The sequence below is a fragment of the Salvia splendens genome, chromosome 10 (genome assembly GCF_004379255.2).
Source record: "Salvia splendens isolate huo1 chromosome 10, SspV2, whole genome shotgun sequence".
NCBI classification, from domain to species: Eukaryota; Viridiplantae; Streptophyta; class Magnoliopsida; order Lamiales; family Lamiaceae; genus Salvia; species Salvia splendens.
The window spans coordinates 28,876,204-28,892,850 of NC_056041.1; the positions used below are offsets into that span (position 1 = coordinate 28,876,204).

Below are 16,647 nucleotides of genomic sequence, written 5' to 3' on the forward strand. Positions count from 1 at the left end.
CATCAAGCTCTACTCTCAGATCGGCAACCAAAGCAGTTCGGTCTCGGTATTCGACCGAACAAGGAGTTAGTGGACCCATACCGGATGTCCAACACACCCACTACCACGTGATGTCAGTTCAGGCCACGATCGTAGGCCATGACCTACGCTTCACCCACGATCTTAGGCCATAACCTACACGACATCCACGACTTAGGGTGGTGACGCAAGCCATGATCTGAGTTCATTATATAAATAGAACTTAGATCTGATAGAAGGGGTTAGAATCTCTCTAGAGAAACAATCATATAGCAAGTCTGTGTTGTAAGCTGTATTTGGCAGATCAAGCAATACAAACCTGCCCCCATTTCTCCCCGTGGACGTAGATTTACCTCAGTAAATCGAACCACGTTAAATTCTCTGTGTCGTGATTTATTTTTACGAGCATTTATCATCATCAATAATTCGCGGAATCATCACCCTGCATTATGAATATCTCAAAGTGTTTCTTCATAATAAGAGACTCGTAGAAACCATAGACGGCCAAATGAGCATCAGCACAAGCACAGCGATTTGTTTGAGAACCTATAACTATAGCACAGTGAATGTAGGGATAAACTAACAAAAAAACAAGAAATAAATATTCCATGTGGCAACAAAATTGAAGATGCAACTGAGATTGTAAATACTATTAGTTCTAAGGCTTTTATATTAGGCAACCTCTTGAGAGTCGAGATACAGAAAATTCCTTTCGAAAAATTTATATTTTCTTGTTCAGAATACTATATTAAGCCTTGGCAGCATGTTCCTAGCATCATTATATTAAAGCAAAAATATCGCATTGATAGCTTCTTGCGCGCCGATCACTGTAGGACTTATGCTATTGATCCCATAGTTACCACTCATTCCCCCCATTGATACACCAAATATTGAGGCAGCTAATAAGGCATTCCCTGCCAATCCAATCCATGGATTCTACGACATCAAAAACCCGCCCGCATTCAAATTTTCTCCCAACATACATGTGTTCATTGATGAATCTGCGAATTTTTGATGGTGATGAATGCTTGTAAAAATAAAGGAAGATCAACACACAGAGATTTACGTGGTTCGATTTACTGAGGTAAATCTACATCCACGGGAAGAAAAGAGGGCAGAGTTGTATTGCTTGATCTGTTTTCTACAGCTAACAATACAGACTTGCTATTTGCTATTTTCTCTCTAGAGAGCTTAACAGAAGTTAACCGAAGGAACTTATCTATCTGACCTAGGTTCTATTTATACATTGAACCAAGATCGTGGCATGCAGCATTTATTAGGTAGTGGATGTCGTGGAGGTCGTGGCGACCTTGCATGGGTCCACTATCCTGCATGAGTTAATGACTGCTTGACACCACTAAATAGATCGTCGGTGTAGTGGAGGTGGAAATCCTGCATGAGTCCACTATCTCCTAGTTCGGTCGAATACTGAGACCGAACTGCTGAATTATTGCCGAGCAGCTTTTGCCGATCTGAGAGTAGAGCTTGATGCCGACCAGAGAGCAGAGTTTGATTGGTTGGCTTTTACCGAGCTGTAGGCTGGGGCCGAACTCTGTGGTTGTGCCGAACTGAACTCTTGAGTCATGCCGGACTGATACTCTTTAGCCATGCCGAACTGATACTCTTTCTTGGGCTTTACTGCTGTTGGGCTTGTTTAGTATTTGTTTAGTACGTACTCCATCACTACCCCCCCCCGAAAAGTGAAGTGAATCACTTCGGCATTCTGGATAAAGGTACGGGGTAAGTTGATGTTTGTCCTCGGTCTGATGAAGTGAACTCTTCTTTGACCGGACTTGGTTTGTGTCCTAATTTGGCGAGTTTTATCGCTCGGATCGAACTTTCCGTTGTCCTAATTTGGGGATCGGACTTTCCCTTGTCCTAATTCGGCGAGTTTTATCGCGTGGATCGGACTTTCCCTAGTCCTAATTCAGGCAAGTTTTATCGCGAGAATCAGACTTTTGTTGCAGTTTGTTTCAGACGAAGTGCTTGATTTTTAAGCCGAATTGTGGTCTTGTATCCTCTTTAGAAGCTTGGACTTCACAATCGTTGGCTTATTGCAGCTCGTTTCAGACGAACTGCTTGTTTAAGCTGAATTGTGGTCTTGTATCTTCTGTAGAAGCTTTGACTCACAATCGTTGGCTTGTTGCAGCTCGTTTCAGACGAACTGCTTGTTTAAGCTGAATTGTGGTCTTGTATCTTCTGTAGAAGCTTTGACTCACAATCGTTGGCTTGTTGCAGCTCGTTTCAGACGAACTGCTTGTTTAAGCTGAATTGTGGTCTTGTATCTTCTGTAGAAGCTTTGACTCACAATCGTGTGCTTGTATATGTTCTAAGAAGGGGATCAGCCTTCGAAGAACAAGATACCTCAGTAACATTTGTAAGAGACGACACGCACAGAGACAGACAAAACACATAGACAAAACGCATAGAGGCAAATAAAAAGCACATAGAGAAACAAAGATCAAGCAAACCAAATAAAGCACATTGACCGGACAGGACTCAAGACTGACTGACCGGACTGTCTCTTACAAATGAAACTTCTTGAGGTTGGAAATGTGCCATGTTCGGGGTACCTGTTCTCCTGACATGTGAGCCAATTTGTAAGACCCTTTGCCGAGGACTTCTGACACCCGATACGGACCTTCCCATGTGGGTTCGAGCTTGCCCAGCTTTTCTGCTCGGCTTACTTCGTTGTTTCTCAGGACGAGATCTCCCACTTGAAATTGCAGCTTCTTCACCCTTTGGTTGTAATACCGGGCTACTTGCTCCTTGTACTTGGCTGCTTTTATGCATGCCAATTCTCTTCTTTCTTCGGCAAGATCTAGCTCAGCTCTCAGTCCGTCGTCATTCATTTCTGAGGAGAAATTTAGAGTCCGGGGACTGGGTACGCCGATCTCCACCGGAATTACGGCTTCAGTGCCGTACACAAGGCTGTACGGAGTTTCACCGTTGGAGGTTGTGGGTGTAGTTCGGTAGGACCATAGGACTTGAGGGAGATTTTCTACCCATTGTCCTTTGGCTTGTTCTAACCGAGCTTTTAACCCTTTCACCAGGATACGATTTGTTACCTCCGTTTGTCCGTTTGCTTGTGGATGAGAGACCGAAGTGAACCGCTGTTGAATATTCAGCTCTTGGCACCAATTCTTGAACGTCTTGTCGGTGAACTGAGTCCCGTTATCCGAGATGAGGATGTGGGGTATGCCAAATCGGCACACTATGTTCTTCCAGACGAAATCCAATGCCTTCGAGCTCGTTATCGTAGCTAATGGTTCAGCTTCCACCCACTTCGTAAAGTAGTCCACGGCAACGATTAGGAATTTCATTTGCCGAGGAGCTTGAGGAAGTGGTCCCACTATGTCTATGCCCCATTGCATGAAAGGCCAAGGGCTCTGCATAGTGGATAGATCGGTTTGCGGCATCCTTGGGATATTTGCATGGATTTGGCACTTCGGGCAGGTCTTGACGAGCTGCACTGCTTCTTGTACCAAGGTTGGCCAATAATATCCCCATCTTAGAACTTTTTTAGCTAAAGCTCTAGCTCCGATGTGGCTGCCGCACGATCCTTCATGAACTTCTCTGAGGATGTAGTCCGTCTCTTCTGGTCCTACGCACCGCAATAACGGCTGGAGGTAAGACTTTCTAAAGAGGACTCCTTCATGAAGTTCGTACCGAAGTGCTCGGCACGTGATCTTCCGAGCTTCTCTCTTATCCTCGGGCAATTGTCCTTGATCCAGATACTGCAAGATCGGCGTCATCCAGTTCGGCGAGCTGGATACTGAATGTACCTCGGCTTCATCAATGCTTCGATGTATTAATTCTTCCGCCTTTGAGCTCGGATCTGAGGCCAACTTACTTAATGTATCTGCTCGGCTATTTTCCGCTCTGGGAACGCGGATTATCCGAAAATAGGAGAAACTTCGGCTGATGCTTTGCGCTTTGTCCAAATACTTCTTCATTCTCTCGTCACGAGCTTCACTTGTACCCAACATGTGATTCACTACGACTTGTGAATCACAATGGACTTTGAGAGATTTGACGAGCAGACTTTGCGCTAACTGGAGTCCGGCCAGGAGGGCTTCGTACTCGGCTTCATTATTAGTAGTGGGGAATAGGAACCGAAGTGAGTAGGTTACCTCGTGTCCGTCAGGAGCGACGAGTAAAATACCAGCTCCACTTCCCATCTTGTTTGAAGCTCCATCTACGAATCCGCTCCAGCAGTCTGGCGGCTCTACTTCGGATTCCAAGGGCTGTGCTAGTTCGGCATTGGCAGACTTTTTCTGTTCGGCAATGACAGGGATTGCTTGATCGAACTTGGCTTCTGTAAGAAAATCTGCCAAGGCTTGTCCCTTGATGGCCTTCCGAGGTAGGTACTCGATTGAGTGTTCTCCCAGCTCTATGGCCCATTTGGCGATTCTGCCTGACGCTTCTGGCTTGGTCAAAACTTGCCGAAGAGGCAGATCGGTTAAGACGCATACCTTGTGAGCATAGAAGTATGGCCGCAGTCTCCTTGCTGCATTTACTAACGCCAGAGCAATTTTTTCCAGAGGTTGATACCTTGTTTCTGGACCTCTTAATGCTCGGCTTGTAAAGTAGATGGGAAACTGCTTTAGGCCTTCTTCTCGTACAAGCACCGCGCTGATGGTTTGATCTGATGCCGCTAAGTATAAGAATATTACTTCGGCTTCGGTTGGAGCAGAGAGAATAGGAAGCTCGGCTAGATAACTTTTGAGCTCGTCAAAGGCCTTTTTCTGCTCGGCTCCCCACTCGAACTTTGGTGCCTTTTTTAACACCTTGAAGAATGGCAGTTGCTTTTCGGCTGCTTGGGAAAGGAATCGATTCAGTGCGGCTAGACATCCGGTTAGCCTTTGCACGTCATGTATGGACTTCGGCATTGCCATGTGCTGAACGACTTGAACTTTTGAGGGATTTGCCTTGAGTCCGTCCTTTGAAACCCAACAACCCAGAAATTTTCCCGAATCTACCAAAAAGGTACATTTTTGGGGGTTGAGTTTGAGGTTGGCTTTTCGGAGCACGTCGAGAGTGGATTTGAGGTTGTCTTCGTACTCCGAAGTGCTTTTGCTTTTGACAACTATGTCGTCGACATACACTTCAACCTGTTTCCCGATTAGGTGCCGAAAAAGCTTGTCTACCATCCTTTGATAAGTGGCTCCGGCATTCTTTAAACCGAATGGCATCTTTTTATAAGCGAAAATGCCGAAATCGGTAATGAAAGCTGTTTTCGGAGCGTCACTCTCATCCATCAACACTTGGTGATATCCTTTGTATAAATCAAGAAAACAGAAAATTTCGAAGCCGATCAAAGCTTCTACTTTTTTATCTATATTCGGAAGGGGATAGCAATCTTTAGGACAGTGCTTGTTTAGATCGGTAAAATCTATGCACATCCGCCATCCTCCTTCTTTTTTCTTGATCATCACAGGATTGGCCACCCAAGAAGGATATTTCACCTCGAATAGTACATCCGCTTTTAGTAATTGGCGGACTTCGTCATGGATGACTTGGCTTCTTTCTGCCGCAAAGAGTCTTTGCTTCTGTTTTATCGGCCGGACCGAAGGATCAATATTTAACCGATGAGTGATTACCTCGGGGGGCACTCCGGTCATGTCCAACGGAGACCATGCAAAGACGTCTTTATACTCCTTGAGGAGCTGGATGGTTTTTTCCCGAAGTAGGGGCGTTCCCGCGAAGCCGATCTTAACCGTTCTGGATGGATCGTCTTCGTACAGCTGAACTGTCATCGAGTTCGGCTCCGGTATGGCTTCGGTCATCGCCTCTGACTCCGGCTGCTGTGATTGCTATGCTTGGTGGTGCCGATCTGACTGCTCGGCACTTCTAAGCGCAATTTGTAGACATTCCTTTGCTCTCTTTTGGTCACCTCGGATGACCGCTATCCCTCCTTTAGTAGGGATCTTGATGGTGAGGTGATAAGTAGAGCAAACGGCCCGAACTGTGTTGAGCCAGTCTCTCCCCAGGATGATGTTGTACGGGGACCGAGCTTTCACCACAAAGAACTCGATCATCGTATTGGAGCTTGTAGGCGCTTTTCCCACCGTGATCGGAAGGCTGATAATACCTTCAGGGCGGGTGTCCTCCTGGGCGAAACTTTTCAGAGGAAGTGGAGCCGGACTGAGCCGAGCTGGATCCACTTCCATTTTATCGAAACATTCTTTAAAAAGAATGCTGACTGACGCTCCTGTATCCACAAATACTCTGTGGATCAGTTTGTTTGCCACTCCGGCTTGAATGACAATAGCGTCTTGGTGAGGAGAGATGGCTGGGACGGGATCGGCATCTGAAAATGTAATCACTTCGTCTTTTTTCAGCCTTTTATGTGTTGGCTCCTCTTGATTGGAACCTCTGCGTTCTGCTTTTAAGGACGACTTAGTCTTCCCGGCAGGGAGAGCATCAATAGTCAGGATTACTCCATCATATTGCGGCTCGTCGTCGTCTTCGGGATCCTCATGCCTTTTCGGATCCTGAGGATTGCAGTTCGCACCTCTCTGCTTTTTGTTCTTTTTCGGCTGCTTGCTTTGATATTTTTTTAACGTTCCTGTTTTCACAAGAACATCAATACCTGCAGCCAAATCTCGGCACTCCTCGGTATCGTGTCCGTGGGCTTGATGGAAGGAGCAATATTGATCCTGAGGTCGCCGCACGGCTGATTTCGTCATCCGCTTTGGTCTTTCGAACATATCGGAATGTAGTTCGAAAATTTCCGCTCTTGACTTGTTCAGCGGTACGAACTGAGCGGGCGGCTTCTCGGGGTTGAGACGTGGTCCCAATCTGCCTTGTACCGGTGCCCTTTGAATTCTTTCAAAAGGAGTTCGGCGAGGAAGCCTCTGATCGCTATGATCGGGCTTCTTTTCGTCTCCTCGGGATGAGCTGTCTAAAGACCGTTTTCGACGGTCTGCCTCATCCGCACGGGAAAACTGGTCCGCAATGTCCCACATTTCTTGAGCTGTTTGCGGACCGCACTCCACGAGCTTTCTGTAGAGAGCTCCGGGCAGGATTCCATTTTGGAATGCCGAAATGACAAGTAGATCATTGAGATTATCTACTTGTAGGCATTCCTTATGGAATCTCGTCAGGAAGTCGCTGATCTTTTCGTCGCGACCTTGACGTATAGAAAGCAGCTGAGCCGAAGTGATCCGGGCTTCTGCTTTCTGAAAGAACCTCCTGTGGAAAGCATCCATTAGATCTCGGTAGGATCTAATGCTGCCTTGAGGAAGGCTGTCGAACCACCTTCTGGCGTTCCCGATGAGCAGCTCGGGGAACAGCTTGCACATATGGACCTCATTGAGACCCTGGTTCGCCATATTATATTGGTAGCGTCCCAAGAAGTCATGAGGATCCTCTAGCCCGTCATAAGTCATTGACGGTGTCCGGTAGTTCCGCGGCAAAGGAGTTCGGGTGATGTCGTCCGAGAACGGAGTCTTTAATGCTCCGTACATGGCGAACCCGACATCTCTTCGGTACGGAGGAGATGGAGTTCTCCTGTGGTTCCGGTACCGAGGAGGAACTGGAACATGTCGGGGTTGAGGATTCTTTCTCCTGGAAGACACGTCACTACTGCGGTAGTGACTTTCATGTCTGGATGAGGAGGGAGAATCCGCCGTTGTCTTCTCCGGCTGTTGGCTCTTCTGCAGGAAGGTTAAGAACTCCTCCTGCTTCTCGGCCAAGAACAGCTTGACAGCTTCATTTAAATCGGGCTGCTGGGAAGACTCGGTGCGATGACTCCTGGAGTGGCTTGTTCCTCCTTCGTGAGAACCGGAGGTAGATGTCTCCCGAGGCCGTTTTTCAGACCTGCGAGCTGGACTAGCTTCCTCACGGTGATCACGAACGGTATTACGGGTGGTATGTGATCTGGTATGCATTTTTTTTGGGGTGGAAAAAAGGGTCAAAAATTCGCTTTATCACAAATTTGGTTCTCTGTTTCCCACAGACGGCGCCAGTGATGAATCTGCGAATTTTTGATGGTGATGAATGCTTGTAAAAATAAAGGAAGATCAACACACAGAGATTTACGTGGTTCGATTTACTGAGGTAAATCTACATCCACGGGAAGAAAAGAGGGCAGAGTTGTATTGCTTGATCTGTTTTCTACAGCTAACAATACAGACTTGCTATTTGCTATTTTCTCTCTAGAGAGCTTAACAGAAGTTAACCGAAGGAACTTATCTATCTGACCTAGGTTCTATTTATACATTGAACCAAGATCGTGGCATGCAGCATTTATTAGGTAGTGGATGTCGTGGAGGTCGTGGCGACCTTGCATGGGTCCACTATCCTGCATGAGTTAATGACTGCTTGACACCACTAAATAGATCGTCGGTGTAGTGGAGGTGGAAATCCTGCATGAGTCCACTATCTCCTAGTTCGGTCGAATACTGAGACCGAACTGCTGAATTATTGCCGAGCAGCTTTTGCCGATCTGAGAGTAGAGCTTGATGCCGACCAGAGAGCAGAGTTTGATTGGTTGGCTTTTACCGAGCTGTAGGCTGGGGCCGAACTCTGTGGTTGTGCCGAACTGAACTCTTGAGTCATGCCGGACTGATACTCTTTAGCCATGCCGAACTGATACTCTTTCTTGGGCTTTACTGCTGTTGGGCTTGTTTAGTATTTGTTTAGTACGTACTCCATCATTCATCCCCAAATTACTGTAGTTAACAACAGTAGCTGCAGCGTTCACACTACTGTTACTAGTCTGCCCAGACAAATTGTTGGCAAAATTCTCAACAAATTTCTAGCAATGCAATTGACAATTCTCAACCACCTTAATTGGTTTCTTGTACCCTTTCGTTCACTTATAAGTTATAATGGCGAATCCTTTGAACTTATTTGTAACAGGATCTCCCTTCGTCCATCTCGCCAAACCTCCCAAAAAATGCCTTGAGCTTCTCGAAGCTTACATGGGGTGCTACATTTGCCACGTACATTTTCCTAGTATTTCCTCCCTCGGCTATGTTGGAATCGTATGCCCGGTCCTTGACCAATAATACTTCCAATGAGACATTTAATTTTATGAAATTAAATGATATAGCGTCGATCTACGTTCGGAGTAGATGACCGTGATATATTCATTTTCTCAAATCTGATTCCCGGTGAGTGAGAAATAATGGATTAAAGTCGCGCAAAATTGCAAGCTAATTAAATGAGCTATGAGAGAACTCATGGGATTAATTCAGAGTTAATTATCCCACATTGAAAGTAACAAGATTATTAAATAAGTATTTAATAAGTAGGATTATTACATGTAATAATTCTAGTAGACTAAGATGGGCTGTAGTGCCCACACGCCCGCCCCGCCGCGTGCCTCGAGCCTCGAGCCCGAGCCCATGCTCGTGGTCTTTGGACTGTTCTTTGGGCCTGGTCATGGGGCTCGGTGCTTGGGTTCGACACAAGGCTGGTTGGTCTAGTTCTTTTTAGAGCACCAAGGTTTCCACGTCAGCGAGCCAAGCGGGATGACCCCTTGTCAGTATGACGTGGTAAAGCCTACATGGCTGACACGTGATGAAGTCCACATCGTGAATGAACCTAGACGCGCAGTGTGTCCCGATACGTTCGTCCAGGGTCAGCCTCTCCAGCTCTCATAACAGTTTGTATCGTCTTGTAAGGGTCGGCGGTTACAGCCTCGCAATGATGACAACCATCATGACTGGTTGACCCCTACAGTGGACTGAGTCTATATATAGGCTAGTCATTCCGTACATCTCTACACCAATTCACAAGCACACACAGCATAAGCTCTCTCTCTCTGCATTGTCTTTTCTGTCGAAGCTCTGCCCACTTCTCCATCCAGTTCGCCGGAGCTCTGCTAATAGCGATGCTGCTTCACCAAAGACGTAGCCATTTTATCTTTGGGGACGAAACACCAATCCGAGAGCACTACTGGGGCGTATCTCGTCTTGCGGAAAGAGGACTCCTTGACTCGGCTAACTACTGTTCACTGTTTATCTGTTTTGAATTTTACATTGTAATTCAGTTTCAGTTTTCCATTATGTATTCCTTCTTTTAGGTTGTATTACACCCGGTTTATATCTTGTAATCCAAGAAACCAACAATCGCAAGACGAGATATAACTTGTCTTTGAAAGGATTTGGACATAACTGAACCTAAATACTTTCGAAACCTTACTACCTTTGTTGGAGATGTCGACTGAATCCAACACTGTCGCTGCCACCACCGCCGCTGCAACTCCATCCACCATGTCGACCACTGCACCGGTCAACACGTCGTCGAATCCGACGATGATCCCAACCCCAGGGTTCACCACTTCATCAACACTCTCATGGGTTTCAAACCCCTTTGGGCCCACTGTTGGATCCACCTCGAGTGGGTCGGTTGGTTCTACTTTTAGTGGTTCCATCGGATCCTTTATTGGATCAAGTGTTGGGGTCTTCGGGTCTAACACGGGTGCCGGTTCCTTTGGGGCCGGTGCGACCATGGTGGGCTCTATGCTCAACATGAATGGTGGGGGCTCTATGCCCAACCAAGTTGTTGGGCATCGCAAATTTCCTCATGGAAGATGAGTCGCCTACGCCAAGTGATCAAGAGACAATGATCGAAGTCATGGCGGACTATGAAGCTTAGCGAAAAGGAGATTATCTTTGTAAAAAATTCATTCTAAATGCTTTAGATGATTGTTTGTACAAGTATACTCCGTTGTAAACACATCAAAAGAGATGTGGGAAAGCCTAGAAAAGAAGTATAGTATCGACAATGCAGCAGGTACTGAAAATGTTGTAGTACCCAAATTTTTGGACTACAAAATGGTCGACTCCCGACCTGTCATGGAACAAGTTCAAGAGTTCCAAATGCTCATCCACGCACTTGTGGCTGACTTGCCCGACAAATTCACAAGGTGCACGATCATTGAGAAGTTTCTCCTAGTTGAAAGGACTTCAAGAGCTACCTCAAACACAAGGGAAAGAGGATGACTCTCGAAGACTTGATCGTGAAACTACACATTGAAGCTGATGTGGGCAAAAGCGATCAAAAGGCTAAGGGCTTTAGCCCACTTGAAGGAAAATCCAACCTATTGGAGCGGGGCGGTCTCTCCAACAAACGCCCTCGTCAAAGTCAAAAGGACAAAGGGAAGGGAAAGCAGCCTGCAAAGAAGTTTGAAGGGGATTGCTACAAATGTGGCAAACCTGGCCACTTTGCCAAAGACTACCGCAGAAAGAAGAAGAAGGCGACTGCCCACGTCGTTGAGAAGGAGTTCAAGGACTGGGATGAGAATGACCTCGTTGTTATGGTCACCGAAGAAGTGAACCTTGTTGATAACAAGGGTGGCTGGTACATTGACACCGACGCTACTGCTCATGTCTGCTCCGACAAAAGCAAGTTTTCCTCCTACACTGCTGTTGAAGGGAGGAAGATCAACATGGGGAATCAAGCATCGTCCGAAGTCCTCGGCATTGGCAACGTGATTCTCATGATGACGTCCGTGGGTCTCAATCACTTTGAAGGATGTGCTGCACGTCCTGGACATCCGCAAGAACCTAGTGTCAGGATCAATACTAGTTAATAAGGGGTTTAAACTTATATTTGAGTCTGATAGGTTTGCATTGTACATGTTTGGAAAGTCACTCCGAAAAGGTTATGTAACCGATGGACATTTCAAGCTTAGTGTGGATACACGCCTCTTACTTGACTGAGTGTTCAAATTTGTGGCATTGTAGATTGGGACAAGTAAATTCAAAAGCCATTAAAAGTTTAGTAAATTTAGATTTACTAAAGGCTAATGAAGTGGATACCCAAGACAAATGTAAAATATGTCTTGAAGCGATAATGACTAAGTTACCGTTTCACTCGGTTGAACGAAGCACAAAACCCCTTGAATTAATTCACACGGGATATATGTGATTTAAGGATGGTGCAAACTAGAGGTGGTAAAAAGTATTGTATCACTTTTATAGATGATTGCACAAGGTATTGCTACATTTATCTTTTAAGAAGTAAAGATGAAGCAATTGAAGCGTTCAAAAATTATAAGAACGAAGTTGAGAATCAACTTGGTTGTAAAATCAAAACGATTCGAAGTGATAGATGAGGCGAATATGTAGCCCCGTTTGAGGAGTTATGCAATGCAAGAGGTATAATTCATCAAACAACTGCTACATACTCACCACAATCTAAAGGTGTTGCAGAACGCAAAAATCAAACTCTAAAAGAGATGATGAATGCGTTGTTACTTAGTTCAGGATTGCCCCAGAACATGTGGGGGGAGGCTATCTTGACAGCCAACTATATCCAAAACAAAATCCCACTCAAAGGAAAGGAAAGGAAACCATCCTACAAATACCTTAAAGTGTGGGGGTGTTTGGCCCAAAGAAGTTACAATTGGACCTAAAACAGTTGATTGTATCTTCATTGGATATGCACTTAACAGTAGTGCATATTGATTTGTTGTTCACAAGTTTGAAATACCAACTATAACTGTAGGAACAACAATCGAGTAAAAGAATGTCGTATTTCTTGAAAATACATTTCCTTGCAAAGACAAAGACAAAGAAGAGGTCGCAACCAATTCTGAGATGAGAATTGAAGAGGAATCCACTAGTTCTAAATCATTGGATGAAGAACCTGAATCGCGCAAGCGTGCAAGGCCCGATCGAAATGATACAGTACTAAGATGTAGTAGGGTCTGAACACCAAAAACATTTGGTCCTGACTACATTGCTTTTATGTTAGATGAAGAACCAACATCTATAAAAGTAGCCTTTGATGGCCCAGACGGGCTACATTGGAGAGAAGCTGTTCAAAGCGAAATTGATTCAATTTTGCTAAACCACACTTGGGTGTTGGTTGATCTACCTGAAGGTGCGAAACCTTTAGGATGCAAATGGGTCCTTAAAAGGAAATTTAAGGCTGATGGAACAATTGATAAATATAAGGCCTAACTGGTAGTAAATGGTTTTAAACAAGAGGAAGGACATGACTTCTTCGATACCCATTCACCTGTAACAAGGATTACATCTATCCGAGTGCTTCTCGCGATTACTCCACTGCACAATCTTGAGATTAATCAAATAGATGTAAAGACAGCGTTTCTAAATGGTGAATTAGAAGATTAAATCTATATGGAACAACCCGAAGGGTTTGTAGTACATGGACAAGAGAAAAAGGTATGCAAACTCATAAAGTCCCTATATGGATTGAAACAAGCACCGTTGCAATGACACTTGAAGTTTGATAATGTGATGTTATCAAATGGGTTTAAAATCAATGAATACGACAAATGTGTCTACATTAAGAGCACCGATAACGGTCATGTTATAGTGTGTCTATACATTGATGATATGTTAATCTTGGGTAGTAACACTCAAGCGATTAACGATACAAAGGCCATGTTAAAGAAAAATTTTGACATGAAAGACATGGGTCTAGCCGATGTAATTCTTGGAATGAAGATTCTAAGAACATCCGACGGAATCATCTTAACAGAATCACATTATGTTGAGAAAATATTGAAGAAATCCAATGCCTCCGATGGCGCACCGGTTAAGACTACTATGAACTCGACGTTCACTAGAATAAAAATAAAGGCGAGTCCGTTGCACAAGAAGAGTATGCATGGGTCATCGGGTGCATTATGTACTTGACTAATTGCACTCGACCTGATATTGCTTGTGCCATGAACAAGTTGAGTCGTTACACGAGCAATCCAAGCAGAGAGCATTGGAGAGCTATTATAAGGGTTTTGAGATACTTAAAATATACTCAAAATCATGGGCTACACTTCTCGAGATAACCCCGGTACTTGAAGGGTACTGTAATGCAAATTGGATATCCGACAATAAAGACTCACTTTCAACAAGTGGATACGTCTTTACTATTGGGGGTGGCGCTGTCTCGTGGAAATCCACGAAACAGACATGTATGGCGATCAACCATGGAATCGGAATTCAGAGCTTTAGATAAAGCTGGTGAGGAAGCCGAATGGCTTAAGAACTTCCTTGAAGATATTCCATGTTGGTCTAAGCCAGTGCCACCAGTGTTGATTCACTGTGATAGCCAAGCTGCTATTGGAATGGCAAACAATGGATTCTATAACGGTAAGTCTCGACATATACGTCGACGACATAATACCGTGAGACATTTGATCACAACAGGGGTGATTACAATTGACTATGTGAAGTCAATAGATAATCTAGCGGATCCGCTTACCAAAAGGTTAAACCGTGATCAAACGAATAAGTTACTAGAGGGAATGGGTTTGAAATCCACAAACTAAAGAATTGTCATAGTGGTAACCCAACCATGATGACTGGAGATCACAAGAACTTGGTTCAATGGGATCTATTCCCTAGAGAGCAATAGAGTGTTGAAAAACTTGCCTAGTGGTGAGGCTAAGTCTATGACTTTTAATGACTCCTAAAGATCTCGAGGATATTGAGTTCTCAAGGAGACCGAGTAGGGCAAGATACTCGATTATGAATCACATATGTAAGTGTGAAGTGTGGCCGCTTCAAATAAGACACTTATGAATCTAAAGTGGTGTCCAAGGCCGCAAAGGACACAAAATGTGAGAACGGATGAGGTTGATGTGTTTAAGTGTTAACACCATTGTCTCGGTGCACGCCGTGGGGGAATAGTTCAAAGCATCGTGCTACTAAGCCGCTTATGTATCCGATGGTGTTAACTATGGATGGTTCAAAGCCAACAACTACCTATCCTTATGCTTATATACCTCTCGAGGGTTGAGCTTGTGTCTGCATGCATATGCATTTGGCAATTTCCACTCATGTGGGGGATTGTTGGAATCGTATGCCCGGTCATAGGATTTGACCAATAATACTTCCAACGAGACATTTAATTTTGTGAAATTAAATGATATAGCGTTGATCTACGTTCGGAGTAGATGACCGTGGTATATTCATTTTTCACAAATCCGATTCCCGGTGAGTGAGAAATAATGGATTAAAGTCGTGCAAAATTGCGAGCTAATTAAATGAGCTATGAAAGAACTCATGGGATTAATTAAGAGTTAATTATCCCACATTGAAAGTAACAAGCTTATTAAACAAGTATTTAATAAGTAGAATTATTACATGTAATAATTCTAGTGGACTAAGATGGGCTGTAGAGCCCACACGCGCGCGCCGCCGCTCGCCCCGCCGCGAGCCGCGAGCAGTGAGCCACGTGCCGCGTGCCTCGAGCCTCAAGCTTCGAGCCCGCGCCCATGCTCGTGTCCGTGTCCTTGGACTTGGACTTTGATCGTGGCAATTGGTCTTTAGGTGGTCTTTAGACTGTTCTTTGGGCCTGGTCGTGGGGCTCGGTGCTTGGGTTCGACCCAAGCCTGGTTGGTGTAGTTCATTTTAGAGCACCAACGTTTCCATGTCAGCGAGCCAAGCGGGATGACACCTCGTCAGTATGACGCGGTAAAGCCTACATGGGTGACACATGATGAAGTCCACGTCGTGAACGAACCTAGACGCGCAGCGTGTCCCGATACGTCCGTCCACGGTCAGCATACATATCATAAGCTCTCTCTCTCTCTACATTGTCTTTTATGTCGAAGCTCTGCCATCTCCTCCATCCAGTTCGCCGGAGCTCTGCTGATAGCGGTGCTGTTTCACCAGAGACGTAGTTGTTTTATCTTTGGGGATGAAACGCCAATCCGAGAGAACTAACGTGGCGTTTCCAGCAGAGGCGCCAATTGCCGCCAGCTGGCACGTGACGGTCCTCTTCCAGATCCTCTTTTGAGGTACATTGAGAACATTCTTCGTTGCGGCTCGTGTCTTGAACATCATGAAGGCGTATCCTTTGGCATGCCCATTGTTCTTATCAGTGATTAACTTGCTCTCTTCGATTTGGCCGAAGGACTTGAATGCCTGGACGAGCTGTTCGGTGGTGGCATCCCAACCAAACCCGAAAACAAATATTTTGCGGTGGGCGGGGTCAGAATCCGCCTTCTGCACAATTTTAGGGAGAAATTTTGGGTCTTTCAGCACCATTTCTTTGAGAAGGTCTAATGATTTGGGCTTTTCCAAAACGCTACAATAATTCCCGAAGGGTTTCTAGCTTTGATGCCTCTTCTTCTTCTTCTTCTTCTTCTTCTTCTTCTTCTTCTTCTTCTTCTTCTTCTTCTTCTTCTTCTTCTTCTCCTCTTCCTCCTCTTTATCTATGACTTTTTCTACTTTATGAACTGCTTCCTATTTATGTTCATTCGTATGCAGAGACGAAGGAGTTTTGCGTTTCTTCGCCATTGGAGCAACTTCCAGATCCTTAATCTATATCTACCTATACTATATAAGACGAGAGTTTTCGAGAATAACCAGACTGCCACTTTTCTGCCCAAATTTTCACTCAATTACTGAATGGCATGTGTCACATAGGTGAAAGAGTTTGCAGCTATTTCTATCTCTAGAATGATAAAAACATTCAAACAACTACTTCTCAATTTCTGTAAAAAAACTCACAAATTTCTATCTTCACCATCTGCACTGATGCTTTTTGAAACCCATCAAACTGAATAAAACAAATTAAAAACTATTTAAACTATAAAGTAATCTGATGAATCGGCGAATTTTTGATGTAGTGAATGCTGGAAAACACAGATCACGACACGGTGAATTTACGTGGTTCGATTTACTGAGGTAAATC

General features: G+C 44.8%; 1 pseudogene; it reads right to left on the minus strand.

Moving 5' to 3' along the window:
- Positions 1-436: 436 nt before the first annotated feature.
- On the minus strand, positions 437-16,250 carry LOC121752874 (annotated as a pseudogene).
- Between the last annotated feature and the right edge of the window lie 397 nt (positions 16,251-16,647).